The sequence below is a fragment of the Camelus ferus genome, chromosome 15, assembly GCF_009834535.1.
Source record: "Camelus ferus isolate YT-003-E chromosome 15, BCGSAC_Cfer_1.0, whole genome shotgun sequence".
In the NCBI taxonomy this organism is placed as follows: Eukaryota; Metazoa; Chordata; class Mammalia; order Artiodactyla; family Camelidae; genus Camelus; species Camelus ferus.
Genome location: NC_045710.1, coordinates 50885515 through 50903085, shown reverse-complemented (window position 1 = coordinate 50903085; position 17571 = coordinate 50885515). Strand labels below are relative to the sequence as shown.

The 17571-nt window shown below is 43.6% G+C and overlaps 1 long non-coding RNA gene across 4 annotated transcripts in view; it reads left to right on the top strand.

The window, feature by feature from the left end:
- LOC106730700 overlaps positions 1-17571 on the top strand; it is a 67909-nt gene that overhangs the window by 32480 nt on the left and 17858 nt on the right. For all 4 annotated transcript variants that reach the window (XR_004326402.1, XR_004326399.1, XR_004326401.1 and 1 more), the window contains exon 5: positions 1178-1279. This is a non-coding gene — a long non-coding RNA (uncharacterized LOC106730700). The remainder of the gene's footprint in view (positions 1-1177; positions 1280-17571) is intronic.

Sequence of the window (17571 nt, the reverse complement as noted above, 5' to 3'; positions counted from 1 at the left end):
TAAGCCATGTCCAAAGCAGTTATAAAGCACTGAGGGTGTCCATACAGAGGTGCAGTTCCCCCTTGTTCCCCCCCCAGTTAACTTTCTGGAGCCAAAATAGCTAAGCCAGAGGTTGCCAGCATAGTACCTGTGATTCAGATATTCAGTGTTTTTGGATTGAATTAGCTCCTAGTAGACTATTCATCTTTTATTTCCCAGTGCTCTCAAACGGCCTTTGTGATCTGAATTGTCACATCTTTTCCTCCCCCAGGGAATCTCAGTGCTTTTCCTAGCTCCTCACAGTTGGCTTCATAGATACCTCAGGCCTGTCCTCCATTTCACCTTTAATTTTGGCTTTTCCCCTTGAGAGGATCAAACTCTGTCCAGTTGCCCTGCCTGGACCCCCTAGCCTTGTCTAGGACTACAACCTTGTTGTCAGGCCCTTACCAAGGACTGTGGCCTTTGCTTCCCAGCCTCTCTCAGGCCAGGTCCTTTCTCCGATACTAGAGTGTTTTCTTACAACTAGGCTTCGATAGGTAGAGTCCTGCCTGTGCACAGATCTCTCAGTGTTGACCACCCTGAACTCTGCCACTACACTTCGGGCTAATTGAATGTCTTGCTGGTCTATCCAGCTCTGCTTCTAGAACAACACTATTAGGCTTAGTTGAGCCCCTGTCTTGAATTTCATGTTAGCTTTCCAACTGCCTCTGCCTCAAAAAGAGCTTTTAAAATGCATTTATGAAGCTCCAAAAAGGAGTTAGAGAGTATAACATTTTCCAGACTTATTTAACTAGAGAACCCTTTTTTTTTTTTTTTTTTTGGCTGAAGAGATGTTTATTGAGATCTTACAGAATATAGTGTTTGGTGGAGCACAGTTTTGGGAAGGTAACAAGGCTTTATCCCAAAGGAATGGACTCAAATGGAGGAATTCTAGATGAAGGTAATATAACAGTCAGTGAAAAAAATCCTTTGGGGGTAGGAAATCTCTCCTGGTGCTCTTCATTCAACAAATGCCCACTGAGCATCTGTTATTTACCAGTCTGTCTGCTAGAATCACACCATGTGTTTAACTACTTACTATGTGTCTACTTAAGGCTAGCTCTGATCTGGAATGGAGCCCCAAGGTGGCAAAGGAGGTAAGAATTCTACATTCTTTCTCCCACATTTGGATTCTATTTCCTTTTCCCTTTTCCTCTAGTTGAAACAGGAAGTGGTGAATGGGGTGATGCCATCATGGCCAACGGTATCATCAGCTTCTGGATCCAAGTAAAGAGGACTTCTCTGAGGCTTCTTTCTCCAGGTTTGACCTTTTCTAGGATTTCTCTAGTACTGCTGAGCACCCCTTCTCTCCCACTCTGGGACTGTTCATCTCAGCATTAGACTCAAGTCTCACTGCTAGTTCAGATTTTGACTTTACATGTGGGCATCAGTGTCAGGTGGGATGGAGCTCATTCTTATGGAATGGGTGTGACATTAATGCATTTTCTACTTTGCCTGTGAAATTCCTCTTTTTTTATAGCTCATGGGCAGTCCAGACTATAACAGTTTTTCTCAACCCTTCAGTGGAGATAAACCCGTGTTCTGGGCAGGGCCGTCTTGTAGATGGAGAGCCATTTAAATCTAGTAGGTAGATGACCAGGTGCCAGGAACTCCAGCTGGCATAGCTGGTAACCAGAGAGGAAGCCAGTCACTTCCTCTGTATGTCATTCCCAACCAGGACAGGAAAAATCACTTGAAGCAGATAGAAATCACTGACTAAGACTTCTGATAAAGAAATTTCTAGGTCCCTTTGAGACCCTGTTGTATGTGTCTTTACTATTACGAGTGAGGTCTTTGGTTGGCTGATCTTAACTCAGTTGACTGAGCTAATCATAAAACAGACTAGATGAAAAGGCTCAGCTTTGACCCGTCCCTTAGGTATGATGCTCTTTGAACATCAACAGAAAGCATCCTCTACCCACGAGCCCCACCTTACAGGCCTTGGCCTATGGCTCTTGTCCATTTCTGCCCCTTTCTCTGAAAGATCATGGTTTTAACTGTGAAGATCAGTTAGTGAGTTCATTTGCAGGAAGGCTTGAAACCCATTTAGAGATCTTAAATAGAGCCAGTCAGTTATTTGGTCAGTCTGTAGGTATTTACCATTGTTAGTTCATCTGTAACTGCAGAAGGCTTGCTTTCCCCAACTAGTCTTTCCCTAACAGGCTCTCTACATGAAGACATTTCCTAAGATTCTGTCCTTATCCCCCCCCCCCCCTTCTCCCTTCCCTCTGTGAACTATACCTGGGTGATATCATCTGTGCTTATGATTTTTAACTACCACTGATAGGTCAGAAACTCTCAAGTCTGGATCTCCAACCCAGATCTCTCTTCTTAGTTCCTGACTCACAGTGGCCAAACACTATTGACAGTATAACCTAGATGGCTCTTAGGCATTTTAAACTCTACATGTCCCAAGCCAAATTATATTCTTCATCAGCCCATCTTCTTCTCCCTATTCCCTTGTTCCTTCCTATTCCTATTCTTCTTCCTTTGTTCCTTAATATAGAAGCGTCACCATCCAGGGTGATTAGTAAACTCGTATCTGCATCACTGTCTTCCACTGTTCCCCAACCAGGAATTTAATAGGCCCTGAGTGTAATATAAGATGTGTAGAATGTGTATGGATGGTTTTTTTTCCTTTTTTTTCTTTTCTTTCTTATTGTAGTTCTTGTCTGCAAGGCATCCATAGTTGAATTCCACAGAGAAGTTAACGAACAGAAAAAAATAATAATAATTAAAGGTTAAACTGAGGCTTAGATTTTTAAGGAAAATGGCAGTTCTGGAAAGGAAGGGTCCAAGGACTAAAACCTGGTGAGAGAGCTGCATGGAAGAGGTGAGAGTTGGACTAAGGACAGCTGAGGTGAGGTAGGGACCAGAAGACCCCTTTGGGACAATGTGCAGCGGTGAAGGGATGGGGCATATAATCCTCAGCTTGTTTCTTGTACGAGCAGAGTAACTAGCACCTCCCCCACCAGCTACGTCTGTTTGTCACTACTGTACCTAGTGTAGTTTGATTCCGTTTAAAAGGTTCTGAGGATTGAGTATTCTAGTGCAACACATTAGTTAGCTGGAACCCCTTTCCCTTAAAATTTTAGCTTAAAGTGTCATTCTGTAACTTGTAGAAACTCTGATTCCTTCACCCAGAATTCACCAGATGCCTGGGCTGGGAGCTCATGTATTCATGGTCACTCTGATTTAGAGCTCTTGCTTCCACTCAGTTAGTTCAGATTATAGATTATCTTATTGTCTCAAGCATGCTGTCCTTGTTTCCATCCACAATGACCCAGGTGTAGAACTCAGAAATCTCCCAGTTCAAAGCCTTTACGTGTGTAGCAGACTTTATTAAAGTTTGGGATAATGGAGAGTATTTTACATTGCAGCAAAGTAAGCAACTTGAATTCTAATACTGGCTATCCCTGTCTCTTAAAGTGCTCTGCCCACCTCTCCATTAAAAATTCATCACTATTAATATCACCCAGGTCTTGGTCTTTTATAATCTTATCTTTCTCTCCTCTGCAAAACTTCCTTACTCTCTTGCCACTAAGCACTCCAAATACTTCTTACTCTTTTATGCAAAGCAGCTGAACTCTTAAGTCTCCCTCCCAAGTTCACCTCTGTATATCCAAAGTCCACTGAAGGGCTCTGCAGAGTAAAAAAGCTCACTACTTCTTAGCCACACAGAGGATTTGTAGAACTTCTGATGTGTTCTTTTACATTATCTTCTCCCTTTTGGCAGCATTTCTTGTTTCTAGTGTTTACTTACCCTAGAAATGGTTTTGCTTTGAAGGATCTGTGGAGGGAAGGTAAGAGAATGTTCCCAGCAAAGGCAACAGTATGAATATAGACAGCAACCTACATAAAACCTATTGTGGGCAATGAAAAACCTCCTCTGACTGGAAAGAAGAATTCTTGTTGGGGAGCAAGCTCAGAATAGATTAGAGAGTTCAGAAACAGACCTAGGTTTCTATGGGATAGGATAGTGTTTAGGACAGATGTCTAACCATTTAAAAGAAAATCTGTACCCTTCTAGTAAAATTAATTTTAGATAGATTAAAGACTTTTACATAAAAACTAAAGTGAGAAGTATACTAGAAAATATATGTATATTTTTAGTGTGGTACCAAAGGCAGAAACCGTAAAGGAGAAAGGGTGATGGATTAGCTTTAAACAATGACAACAAATACCATAAACAAAATAAAAAGTAGATGTCAACTAGTTAAGAAGAGTTTTCAGCATATCTCTTAATGTGCACAAAGCTCTTACAGATCAGTAGGGAAAAAGCAAAAACACAAAAAGAATATGGGAAAAGTCATAGAAGAATAAATACGAAAGACCAATAAAGCATATAGAAAAAGGCTGTTTCATGTATAATCCAGAAAACACAAACAGAAATGAGATATCATTTTTCAATTGTTAGACTGACAAAAATTAAAAAGAAGAAAATATTTTTTGCTGGTGAGGGCTGGAGAAAACAAGAACTCATACTCTGTTGTTAGGAATAAATGTTAATACATTCATTCTCTCTGAAGTTCAGTTTGGCAGTATGTATCAAATTTAAGATGCACATGCTCTTAAACCAGTGACTCAACTTTTAGATATTTATCCCAAGAAAAGTGTACCAGAGATAACAAGTATGAGGACATTGATTACTGCAGACTTTATAAAGCAGTCAGAATGGCCATTGATAGGGGATTGCTCAGGTAAATTGTGGTATGTCCATACAGTGGTACATGAAGTAAATCTATAATTTTTGACATAGAAAGATGGCTCCAGTATATGCCTGAAAAATTATATAGCATGTGAACCTATTTCAGTTGAAATACAGCCATAGCTGTGGGTGTATATGTTTCTTAAATCATACAATTTGTTGTTAACAGAAATTATCTTTTCTGAATCAGAAAAAAAGCTGCTTAAAAAAAAGTAAGAAATAGATTCTGACTTAAGGGTAGTGGGTGGGTTGAAACCAGTTTTTTTTGTTTGTTTTTTAACTTTGATGGGCTAGGTAATGAATAGTGATAAAAGCAGTGATCAGGGAAGGTTTTATGGTGTGAATGGATGAAATAAATGAGTTGAAAATTGAGGTTAGGGAAACCAGTTAGGAAGCTGTAGTGGCAGTCCAGGCCTGAAATATGAAATAATGAGGCACCAGTTGGGGTAGGCAGTGGGATTATAAGGAATAGGACCAATCTGAAGGACCTTTCATAGAAGAAACCACTGATTTGGTAGTCTGTCAGGCAAGAAGAAGATAAAGAAGAAAAATAATAAATCACTGATAATACCAAGGGTGTCTGTCCACCCTGTGAAGTTGGAAGATTACTTGTCATGAGTTATGGGGGTAACTGGAAAGGAGAACCACTCTCCTAGAAGGGGAGACAGATTTGTTTCTTGGAGTTGAATTTGAAGGGCTAGAGGGTACATCTAAATGGAAATGTTCTTTAGGCTGTGAATTCCCATTTAGAGAAAAAGTTACCTGTAAAAATAGAGGCAGTGGGTGAGAGTGGAAACTCTAGAGATTCTTGGGGGAGGGGTGGGTCATATCTCGTTTCTCCCTTTCCTGTTGGCAGTCTTGACAGACCCTGGAGGGGAATGTGGCATTTGTCTCAGTTGGTACTTGAGAGTGGAGCTTGAGGAGAGGTAGGATTGGGTCTAATCATCATAATAAAACAGCAGCCACAACATTGTTTTAAAATCACTCTGCCATTTACAAAGGCCATTATATATAGCAACTTCTCTTAACACAATCCCATATATTATGCATTATTGTTTTGCTCCTTTTATAGGACTGAAATTCAAATAGAGAGTAGAATTAGGACTCAGACTCAGGTGTTTAGGCTTCAAATTGCATTTCTCATTTCTCCACTCTCCATCTCTTAGAGATGAATTTTCTAAGGAGGGAAGGGCTAGAGGAAAAGTTGCAGCCTGGAGCTAGGGGTTCCCACAGGTAAGAGACGGAAGGAAGAAGAGAGCCCAGGGGAGACACCATGTCACTCACAGTCACTGCCCTGTCCCCTGTCCCTTGTAGGCCCTGACATTCCTCTAACCAGACATCATTGGATGTTCTGTTGAATTCAAGGTTAAAAAAAAAAAGCCCTAATCTGTCAATAAATAGCTTGAGGTGTTTTAAGTAAGGTTGGCCAGTTTGGTTAGTGCAGAGCTTGTGTGGTAGCATGGTGGTTTATTGAATTCTGGCTTCATTCTTTTGAGACCAATACAATAAAAGCATTTGACTTAGACCCATGAGGGAAGGGCTTGTCTGAATTAATTACAAGAAAAAAAATTTTTTTGTGAAGTCATTAGGTTTGTTTACTTTTGGAAGCACATGGTTGACTCATTTGTGTATGCACTAGCTAGTAGGGATTCTAAGAGGACCCGCTTTAATGAGTAGAAAATCAAAAGTCTCTTAAATCACTTCAGTTTTCCAACTGACAATCTTATTTATAGGATTAAATTATTTAGCTAACCCCTCCTGATAGCATAGACACAAAAAGCAGTTATCTCCTGTCAGAAGTTCTGAATCAACAGGGTCTGCTCTAAAGAGGTTCTTAGCAAATTGCTAGACTGATGTCCACTAAGAATCCTGCAAGACATCCCTGCAGCCCAGTACTTGGAGTGCTTGGAGCGTAGAGGGCAGTCACTGTGCTTGGAAACAGTGGGTGAATGAATGAATGAGTGAGCAAGCCAGGGAAGGACTGAAGGAATCTTCTCCCTGAGGCATGTTGAGCTGTGTGGCTCATGCTACAGCTTGGCTGGGTGGTTTGGGGACAAGTCTTAGTCTCAGATTTTATAGTGGGGAGGGAGGAAATGGAGGTACCATGGGAAGTTTCTGCTCTGTGAGCTGGTGAGCAACCCCCCAGAGAAGGGACATTTTCAAAACCAGTATGCTGCTGCCACTTGAGTCCCAGTCACGTGATCTCCCCTTCTAAAAAGATCAGCCTGCTGAGAAAGTCTCTGGAGCAAATGAAGAGGTCCGTGGAGGTAGGAGATTTCTCAAAGAAGGCAGCTACTTTATAAGTCTTCTGTAGGAGGCTCTCCACCACCTCACTGCTTGGATTCTACATCAGGAGCCTCTCCAGTTCATCCCTGGCTGTCACTTACCCAGCCTGGCCCTGCCCGCTGGCCTTGTGCCATTGGTGATTTTTAGCCCTGCTGGAAATTACACACTCTACAAGGGTAAAGCAAACTGGGAGTTTCTGGTTCTGGCTGCAGAAGGACTGGAGCCTGTCACCTGGCCCTGCCCTGTGTTTCCTTGCATATGCTTTCCTGGGCACCTTTTTACCCTCCAAGCCTGTGTTTCTGCCTGGGCCAGGATTAAAGACTGACTTCTTCAGAGGGACTGTGGGGGCAGGAGTGTCAATGCTTTGGAAGAAGCTTCTGACACCAATCTCCATGTTCTGCTTTAGGAGAATTACTGGTTTCATATAGGTGACCTAACAGCTATATTGAGGGTAGTTGGGGGACAGGGACATGGAGATTCTTCATATCACAAGAAGATTTGCCACCGGGTTTCTTTAAGCATTGAACCTGCTTTTCACAATAAAAATTGATTTTCAGGCTGTAAGTAATGTGCAATTATTTGCATCAGAAAAGACTTGAGATTTTCTAGGCAAACTTCCTTGTTTTGGAAATGAACAAACTTTGGGAGGTCCAGGAATGGCAAAGCTGTGCCTGTGCTAAGGAGCTGACAGTCAGACTATGTGAAAGGAACTGGAGGAGACAGTAAGAGAAGGTCTCAGCCCCTTCTAGGAGAGCATTTCTCCAGGTATTTTTGAGGTCGGGGGTGGGGTGGGGAATGCATTCCTTCTCCTGGAATGCCCTGCTCACATCCCTTAGATTGGGTAATTCCCGCCTCACTGACTTTTACCTCAGTCCTTTTAGACTGAACACCAAATGTCATGGTAATACCTTAGTATTTGAGACTTTTCAAGGTACATTTAAATAAGTGAAAACCTAAATTACGGGATGTGAATGACTGAATGCAACTTTGGTAAATTTAGTAAAAAAAAAAAAATTGTGTAAAAAAAATTCTAATATTTAAAAAGTTAGCAAAACTCCACAGTGAGTTTCTTCAGGGACCTGATTTAATTGGTTGAGTAGATTGATTTATTATTAGAATTATCCAGTCTATAATAGGTACTTGTAAAGTCCATTCATTTCATTTATCAATTATTTATTAACTGCAGAGAGTTTGATGGTAATTTGAGACACAGTGAGAAGAAATGACAGGTATAGACATGCTATGGGAAAGCAAATAGAAGAGACTGTTTCTAGCTTTTGGACCTAGAGGATCAGGGAAGTTTTGTGAGAACAAGTTTCTTTATCTTAAAGAACCCTTTAAACAGTCTTGCTTATACTCTAGTCAGAGGTAGTGTTGATACAAAGGAAAATCTATTCTCGTTCATATTATAAAATTCTGAATCAATAGCAACACAATGTATTTCCTTTCCCTATACCTCTTTGCTGATCTCCAAAACAGTTTTCCAAAGAGCAGCCTTTGGTAAATAAGAGCAGTCCGCTTTCTTTTAGATAGTACCTCTGCAGCTTGCAAATGGAGGCAAGGGTGAGGACCCAGTCTGGGAGGCCACTCTTCCAAGAAGCTTGTGTGTGAGCAGAGGAGAGTTAGTGAAGGGTGAGGGGGGCACAGGATCTAGGGAGGATTATTTTTTTGAGATGCAGGCATGTCCCCATGCTGTAGGGAAAGAGCTAGTGGAGAGGGAGAAGTTGAAGATAGAAAAGAGAAACGAAAATTGTTGAGCAAGGCTCTTGGGGAGAAAGGCCTACTGTATCCTGAGTACCCGTAGAGAAATTAGGCTTGAACTGAACAAAGGACAAGGCTTTTGCTGATTTTTAACTCCATTACCACCACTATCACCATTTGTTACTTTCCTACCCTTTGTTAGCACTGTGCTGAGCACTATTAAGTCTCATTTGATGGGGGTGAGGGAAGTGATGGGGCAGAAGGATTTGGTAAGGTTTAGGGGAGGCAGTTTCTTTCTTTTGGGCTTTGTTTTCTCTGGGTAGAAGAAATTGAGGTCATCTGCTGGGAGCAGGTGAGATAGTGGGGACAGTGGCGTGGTTTTTAAAAGCTGTTATGCCAGTGGCAGTGATCTGGAGACATGTAGGAGGATAGCTGAGCGGTGCTAAGGACCCAGCTAATACTGGAAACTGGCTTTCTAGAGGAACAGCCTTCATGACTGATGATTGCCTTAGCAGTGCTCAGCAACTTGGGGATTAAAGTGGAGGACATTCGTATTCAAATAGGAACTGTGTTTTGTGGGGCAAATGGAAGACTTGGAATAAGGGCAGTCTAGGATATTGGTAGCAGAGTGGTTGTCTAGTTGACTAGAGAAAAGTGAATCTAGAAGAGGACTGATAGGAAGCAAAATGTTGGGGGGTGGTATCGAGAGGCTAGAAATCTTAAGGAAGTTGAAGAACAGAAACTGTAGAAGTAAAGACAAGGAGAAGTGGAAATATAGGAGGCCATGAGCAGGCAAAAAGTCTGACTTGGAGTGGGAAGGCAGACCCCGATCAAGGGGCCAAAGTCCTTGATGACCGAGACGTCAGTAGCTTGCAGCAGCGAGGAGGAGCATAGTTGTTTGGTACAGGCCTTGGCAAAAGAAAGATTTTTTTGTAAGGTTATAGGAATAGTGGTCTTAAAGCAGCATTGAGGTAGACCATCTATTTTTCCTTTTGGTACCACTGGGTACTGAAGGATGATTTTTTGGCAGAACCTTCATTGCCCAGAAATCAAGTTCCTTAAGGAGTGTTATGTTTCAACTAGGGGGAAGGAGGCCAGAACTGTCTTTCAGGCTTGCCTTCTGCACATCTGGCCTAAATACTGTGGAATTTTAGTAGTGGGGCGGTGGATAGTTCTGGCCAAGTGGAATGCCTCCACAAGGGACTGGGTCTATAGGCAGAGTTTGCAGCAACAGGGACCAAGTACTCTTGCAGGCAAAATCCTATTTAGCCACTAGGGTATTTTGAACTGTTCAGGATCACACTGGACCAGTGCTAATCTTCTGTGAGAGGCTGAAGGGAGACTTTACAGGTTTCTTACTTAAAACTCTAGGAGTCATTAGACTCTCGAACCTTTCTATTCCTGTAGGATCTGGAATGTATTTTTCCCTCTACAGTGACAGCAAATAATGCCCTGAAACCCACATAGTTTAAAAGAGTCTGGAAAAACTCAGATTATTGTTTACAAAGATGTTTGGATTTTCAGTGGCTCAGGATTCCTTTGACATTGGTAGTGCGTGATTCCAAACATTTAAGAAGCCTCCAAATAGATGAAAACAAGCAAGCAAATAAAATTTTCACCATTCTTTTTGCTCCTTCTTAACTTGATTAATTTACACCACCACCTTGGCTGTAAAACCAGATGTGAACAGCTCAGAAAGTGATTGCCTCATCAGCTGTTTCACCATAGGAACCTACCGAGCACAGCTCCATGGCCCCCGGCAGAAGAGGCTGTGTGGCTCAGAGCTTGGAGTATGTTCCTTCCATAGCAGTACTTTCTACGTTGTTTGTAATTGGTTTTGCCACATAAAAATGAGAAACTTCTGTATGGCAAAGTCATCATAAACAAAGTTAAAGGACAACCAGCAGGCTGGGAGAAAAGTTTTGCGATGTATGTGATAGACAATGGAGTAAGATCTATAATCTATAAAGAGTTTCTAGAAATCAATGAGGGAAAGACAACAGACTCTACAGGAAATGGGCAAGAATACAAATAGGCAAGTCACAGCAGGATAAACTGGAATTTCGTCTAAAGAAATGCTGATCCTTGAGCACCGAATTCTCTGGACAAGAATGTTCTTTACGTTGGTAAATATCCACGAGTAGGGGGACTGTGAAGTGCTGTGTCGCCACGAAAACATTGAAGTAGATTCTGTATCAGTGACAAAAGCAAGTACAGAGTGATATGAATAGAATGTTCATGTTTTAAAAGATACTTTTATTTACTTGGTTTGGAATATATTCATCCATTTTAACCTTTAAGTTAAAAACAATTAATTCTTCTAATTATGACATAAATGAAGTGTCAGCTTTTTTCTTCCCCTTACTGTAAGATAAAAGATTTATTCCCTATCCTCACCTCTTCCTCTTTCATTTGTTTAAACTGGTATTATAAATCGTAGCTTCTGTAAAGAATTCAGGGACCTCTCACTTCCCCTCCCTTCCCAGGAACTAAAAGGATTCCTCCGGGAGGCTGCTGGGCCATCGTGCCTGCAGTTGCAGTTTTTGGTGTGATGAACAAAGAAGTTCAAAGCTCAGAATTTTTCTTGCCTAGGACTTGCTCCTTTTTGGTACTCACAGCCTTGCAGAGCCTCTCTGCCTCCTGCCTCTGATGCAGTGAAAGGGACTGGGGCCTCCTGAGCCCTGGGAGTGCCTTGCTTGCTCCCTCCTCTTAGAAAGGGAAGGGAATTAACTATGTGGCCTAGCAGTGCAAGGCTTATTAGAGCTGCCCTAGGTCTTGGGAGGAAACCAGTTCCTTGCATTTGTCCTTGCCTCTCCTTTGGAGAAGCCTCTCAGCTGGTTTTAACCTTGGTCTCAGGCACCCACCAACCTAGGTGAAAGGAATCCTGGAAACTGGCACCTTAGTTTTGCCTGTCTCCCTAGGGTTTGACGCTCTAGTACTCCAGCCTGGAAACAGTAGAAATTCTGTCACAGGGTGGTCCAAGGACATAAACCCCTTTGTCTTTCAAAGGTGGGTAATGCGTTTGGGACAGAAGCACTGCTTTCCCCAATCACATTATCAGTGTCATACACCCCAATATAGGTATATGGGAATTGTTTTAGACTTGTAAAACATTCTTTTCTCTGAGCTGAGGAGTTCACGCATTTAAAACCAAAACTGACTGCAGCCAGTTCTATTCTATAAAGGGTGGCACAATTCATAATCTTAGGGGGAAAAAATCATTCCATTACAGAATGGTAGTGGTGAGAGAGTGAAGGTTCAAAACTTCTTTTTGTTCCTTAATGCTGGTCGGAGGGGAACCTGGAGTGGATGGTTCATAGTGGAACTGACTCCAGCTGAGGGTCTTTGAACATCAGAGTAAGGGGGATGGAGAGCTGAGTTGCTCTGAATAATATGAGGAGAATTTAGTTTCCTGAGGGAAGGGGGACTCCTCCCAATTGAGAGAGGGTGAAGGAGCCAAGCAACATGGTAATATAAAACCCTTCTGTCTTTTCATAACTTTAGGAAAGGCTAATGAACACAAAATGATTTGATTGTTTATATACGTGTATATTTTTATTTTTGGTAAAGCATAGAAAAAACATGCCCCGAGTCCAACTTCTGGGACATGTCAGAGCAGAGGGAAGAGACCAGCTTCAGGAGGTGAGATATGAGTGAGATCAAAAGTCCAGCAGGAGCCAGAGCCAGAAGGGATCGTTAAAAGCATTAGCCTCTGGGAGTTTGCAGAAATTGTGGGAAGGTCATTGGATAGGGGGACCCAGGCAGCTTTTATAACATGCCCAAGAACAAGGTGGTTGCAGCTGACATCTGATTGCTCTAGTGCTGTGTAACTCGTAGAATGTTTAAAAGTGATCCACGGATTCCACACCGCCCCAGATCTTTCTTATGGAGGTCTATTTGTTGGGCTCCAGGAACCTTCTAGATACTCCCCTTTCTGCCTAATGGAAGCCATTTCCAGTGCAGAGTCCAAAAGGGAAGCGAAACTTCCCAACAAAGGGCTTGTCATTCCCTTCCTTTCCTATAATTTATAGAGCCCTGGGGACACTAATCAGAGCCAGAGAGCTGTGGCCTCCCCAGCTACACCAGCACTGAGTAGGGAGTGAATGGAGGCAGGACAAGTCTTCCACAGAGTAATGGGACCTGAAGACTGCTCTGAGCAAGTACCTGAACAGATACTGACTCCAGTGGGTGCCTGAAAGCAAGAAGCCAAGGGCAGACCCAACAAGAGCCACACTGAATAAGCTCCCCCATGTTCCTCAGGGAGGGAGGCCCAGGGGATGGAAGAGCCTGTAGTTTAGTCTCAACATCCACTGTAATTCCAAACTTTGAGGACAGTAGAGAAGAGTGGGCTTTGACTGCTCAGTGTCATTGTCCCTTCTGAGGTAAGAGCACCTTTATTTTTTTTAGGGGAGAACCACCTCCTTCCTATTCTCAGATCAGGTTCTGGTGGAATAAAGTCTATCCTTTGGTTCTGGATGGAGGACACAAGACTGTGCCGGTCAGAGAACAGCAGTTAGCATGGGCATGGTCTCAAATCCAGGCCAGTCAGGCCTCTGGATGTTCACTGGGACTGTTAAGAAATGAGTTCTCATCTTTTCCAACTGGGCTGCCAAACCTGTAGAATGAACATAACCCTGAGGCCGCTGGAGGCCGCCTTGCTACCCAGGGGGCGTTCTGAAGCCAACACAGATGAAAGCTGAGCTGCGAGATAGAGAGAGGTGGAGACCAGATGGCGTCTTTTGGGCACCAGGATCTAACCCTGCCTTAAGCTAGTCTAACTCTGGATGTTTCATTTACATGGGCCTAGGCTTTCCTTTTTTTTTTTCCTTTTCAAAGTTTGATTTGGATGTTCGTCACCTGCAGCCAGTTGAGTCTTAATACATGTCATAAATTTTATATATAGTTCTTATTGTAAAGTGTGGCTTGGCTTTTCTTAACAGACCTTTTTATCTTAAAGTGCTGAATTGTAAGTTTGCTGTATGAATCAAATGAGACCATATATACAAAGAACCTAGCATTATCCTTTGTACGTAGGAAAAAACCCAGTAAATATTAACTATAGGAAGGAAGGAAGGAGGGAGGGGAGGGAATGGGAAGGAAGATGAGATGCTGAATTAAAGAGAACCCTGAAGTGTCTCCTAGGAACCCTCAGACCCTGTGCGGTCTTCCTATTCTAAATGCCGCTAGCGCCCTATGCTTTCCTCTCAGAACCCTTCATCATGGTTTGTAATGATATGTTTATGTAATGTTTTGATTAATGTCTGTCTCCCTCACTGACCTGGCAGTTCCACGAGGGCAGTGGTTTTGCTCACTGTTATATCCCCAGCAGCTAGTCCAGTGTGTGGCATTCTGCAAACATTTTTTGAATAGATTGTCAAATATATTTTCCCAAATTGGACTGACCCTCCTTGATTATTAGGGTTAGAACTGTGGCAGAATTGGCAAAATTAGGGAAAGCTGTCCCTGTCCCTTCTATATCTCCTGCATTACCTACACCCCCAACACACATACAGAGAGTTTTGTCTTAATTAGTTCTTATATTGTTATTGGGTCATTTTATTGAGGAATTAAATAGTTCTTGCAGAAGAGTGGGTCAGGTCTGTGTGATTAACAAGCAGTCTTTGTTGTTCCTTTGTCTTTATAAAATCATCTGTTTAACTGGGTTAGTTCACCCTCACTCAGGCTCACCCAGAAATGTGTGGGAGTCTACAGGAGGGTCGGTGAAGTTGATGAGGGAGAGGTCCTGGATGCTGGAGACTTACTCTCTAGCAAGAAACAAATGCAGTAAAATGTGACTCCTGGGAGGGAGGGTAACCTGAAGCTCACTCCTTCCTCCAAGCCCGACTCTGAGCTGGGCCCAGCGGGAGCTCCAGTGCACCATCCCGCCCCCCTGCCTCGCCACACAAAGCGCTCTCCTCCCAGCTGAGGCTGCGGCTCATCCCTTCCCCCAGCCTGCTTTCCCTGAGGTGGGGAGTGCTTCCCAGGGCCCATGTGACTTCCACTGGCAAGTGACGATTACAGACGGTTTACCAGTCAGTAAAACTGCCAAAGGCTTTTGTGCTGTAATAATCCTTTTCCTGTTTAAAACTCTGGGGATTTTCTACTGTTGCCAGTAGTTTTTCAAGTCAGCAATTACGGTGTGGATTATGTAATGGCTAGGTATTAAAAATAGAAAAGACCAGAGTTTGCATCTATTTTAACCAAATCAAAACAGTGCAAAGGGAGGGGAAAGGAGGAGAGGGAGAGACCAGAGGAGGAGGGAAAAAGAGATTACGTGACTAGAAGCAGTGAGATCGCATCATGTGACTGGACAGTCCCGCCCACAATTTACTCTGCCCTGTTACTGCCATTCTTGGCCCTGTACTCCCATCCAAGGCCTCCTCCAGGAAGGGGCCCCAGCAGAGAATTCCGAGGACCCAAGACCCTCTTGTATATTCCTCAGCTCAGCCTTGGGGGTGTTTGCCTTCCTCTGACAAGCGAAGTTGACTAAGAGGGGAGGGAGTTGAATTTGATGTCCATCCCACAAACCTCCAAGTCCAGGACTCCTGTGTCTTGATTTCCAAGGTCTTAGTGCTCATCTTGTTTCTCTTGTTGCAGTATTAGCATCAAGGGGTGGTTTATGGGGAGTCTTCAGCATCTCAGATCTCTATCAGTCCCTTGCAAAAGCCCCCCAGTGTATCTTCAATGTAATTAAAAACTCTGTATTCACTATGAAAGATGCCTTTAGATGCTCCCAACCCTCCCACTTCCCCACCCCTACTCCTCTTCCTGCTGGATTGCCACCTCTGAATCCTTCATCTAGGAATTCCGGCTACCATGGGTTTGTTGTGTGACTTCTCACTAATCCCCCATCCCCACCTTGAATCAAGAAATCTTTCTATTTTCCTGGAGACCTATTGAGTTACTTTAAGGATTCTCTAATGGTGGAACTTTAGATGCCAGGTAGGTCTGGAAGCAGAGGGTGTATTTTTGGAAGGAGGACTTCTAAGGGCCTGCCAGACCACATCAAAATACATCAGGCTTTCTACTGCGTCACCACCTATACGGAGGAACCCACAGAGGGAGCTGTTTTGAGTTAAGCACTTATAGTCTTTGAGCCTGCATAGAGTCCATGCTGAAAGTACCCTACTTCATAGGTGTCAGGTGGCAGGGAATGATGGATACTTTGAAGAAGCAGCTCACTGTTTGCAAAGATTGACCCCCAAATAGGTTTAGTATAGTTAGAGAGGCCTGAAAGTAGCTGCAGTGGAATTACCTGCAGGGAATGTTAGAAAGTTACCTCCTTGTTACTTCCGTCCACTCTTGCACCTACCCCATCACACTTCACTCTCAAAGCCTTCGTTTGTACTGGGGGTGGTAAAGAGTGCCAGCAGCTCAGAATAATACTAGTTCCAGCTCCAACCATCCTCACCCAGCACTGCCCAGACTAGTGGAAGCACAGTGAGAGGAAAGAGAGCTCTCATCTGGGGGGCTGAGGCGTCATTTCACTAGATAGGAGGGAGGATCTGGGGACCTTCCTTGGGACCTTTCAAATCATAATACCAACCTGGACTGGGAAGTGCCCGTGGGGTGTTACGTCTCTTGCAGGTTTTTAGTTCTCTGCTGCTGGATTCCTATCCACATTCTCACCAGAGGCTGACTTTGGTAAGGACTACCTAATATTTGATACAGTCCAGATTTTAATTCTTCAATCCACTATGTCCATTAATGCACTTGAACATGCCTGTTCTAGTTCCTGGCCTCAAGTGTAGGCAGTATCACTGTAGCATGAGTTGTCTGTTATCTGGACAGGCTGACCACTCCACAGCATGTAGTCATTAGATGTTGGAGGTCATAGTGAGTATCTGCTCTCTACATTCCATCCCATTCCTGAGGCTTTGAGCAAGGTAAGGAGTCCACTGAAGTGCCTGCCTTAGGGGCTGCCAGGGGCTAGAGTCAGTCCAGGACTAAATCATTAGCAAGATCCGCAAAGGAACCCTTTCTGCCTAAACTCAGCTCTGCTGTGGCCTCCTTCTCGCTCCCACCCCCACTCCCATGGATAAGACCGTAAGGAGACATCGTAACTTGACCACAGCAATGTTGGGTATACTGCTCATCTCAATCCTTTTCCTGAAAGAAATCACCCTTTATATCATTAAAATATTTAATGGGTTTCCACCCCCCACCATACACACCTGTGCCTAGGTGGTGCTTCTAGTGTCTGTTGCTTGAGATAATACTGATGGTCACAAGCTGGTGTGCACAGGGTAACATATTTGAATGGATTTTATTTTTATTCATACAACTGCATGGACAAATTTGAGACACAGTAGTGTTTATGTATGTGGGACAGTCATTTCGGCCACAGACAGTGCAGGGTGTAAATGGGGAGATCTCTTGCATTAACTTCACTGCCAGGGGTCAGAGCTAGACAACTATCTCCCTTTACCACACACACCACCACACCCCTTGGACCCCTTCTCTGTCTCGTTCTGACATTAGATTCAGAAATGAGTTTGGGGAATGAGTCAGGACAGGCTGAGGGTTAGGCTTCAGCACTCTGTCTACTTGCGGCAACTCCTCTGACCGAAAGTCCCAGGTGGTAGGAGTGGGGAGAGGTGGTGTGACCTGATATGACTCCAGACACACCTAGAGCTACTCTTGTCGCCTACCAGAAGATTGGGGAGAGGAGGCAGGGAGCAAGAAGAAGAGGGAAGGAGAGAGGGAGAAGAAGTGAGGAAGGGGAGGGAAGGAGGACAGGGAAAGGACTGAGGGGATTAGAGGCTGAGCCTTGGGGCTGGGCAGAGCCAGACTGACAGGGACATCTGTGCCCACCTGGGGCTGACAGGCCAGGCAGAATCTCATGTTCGAGGTGCTGA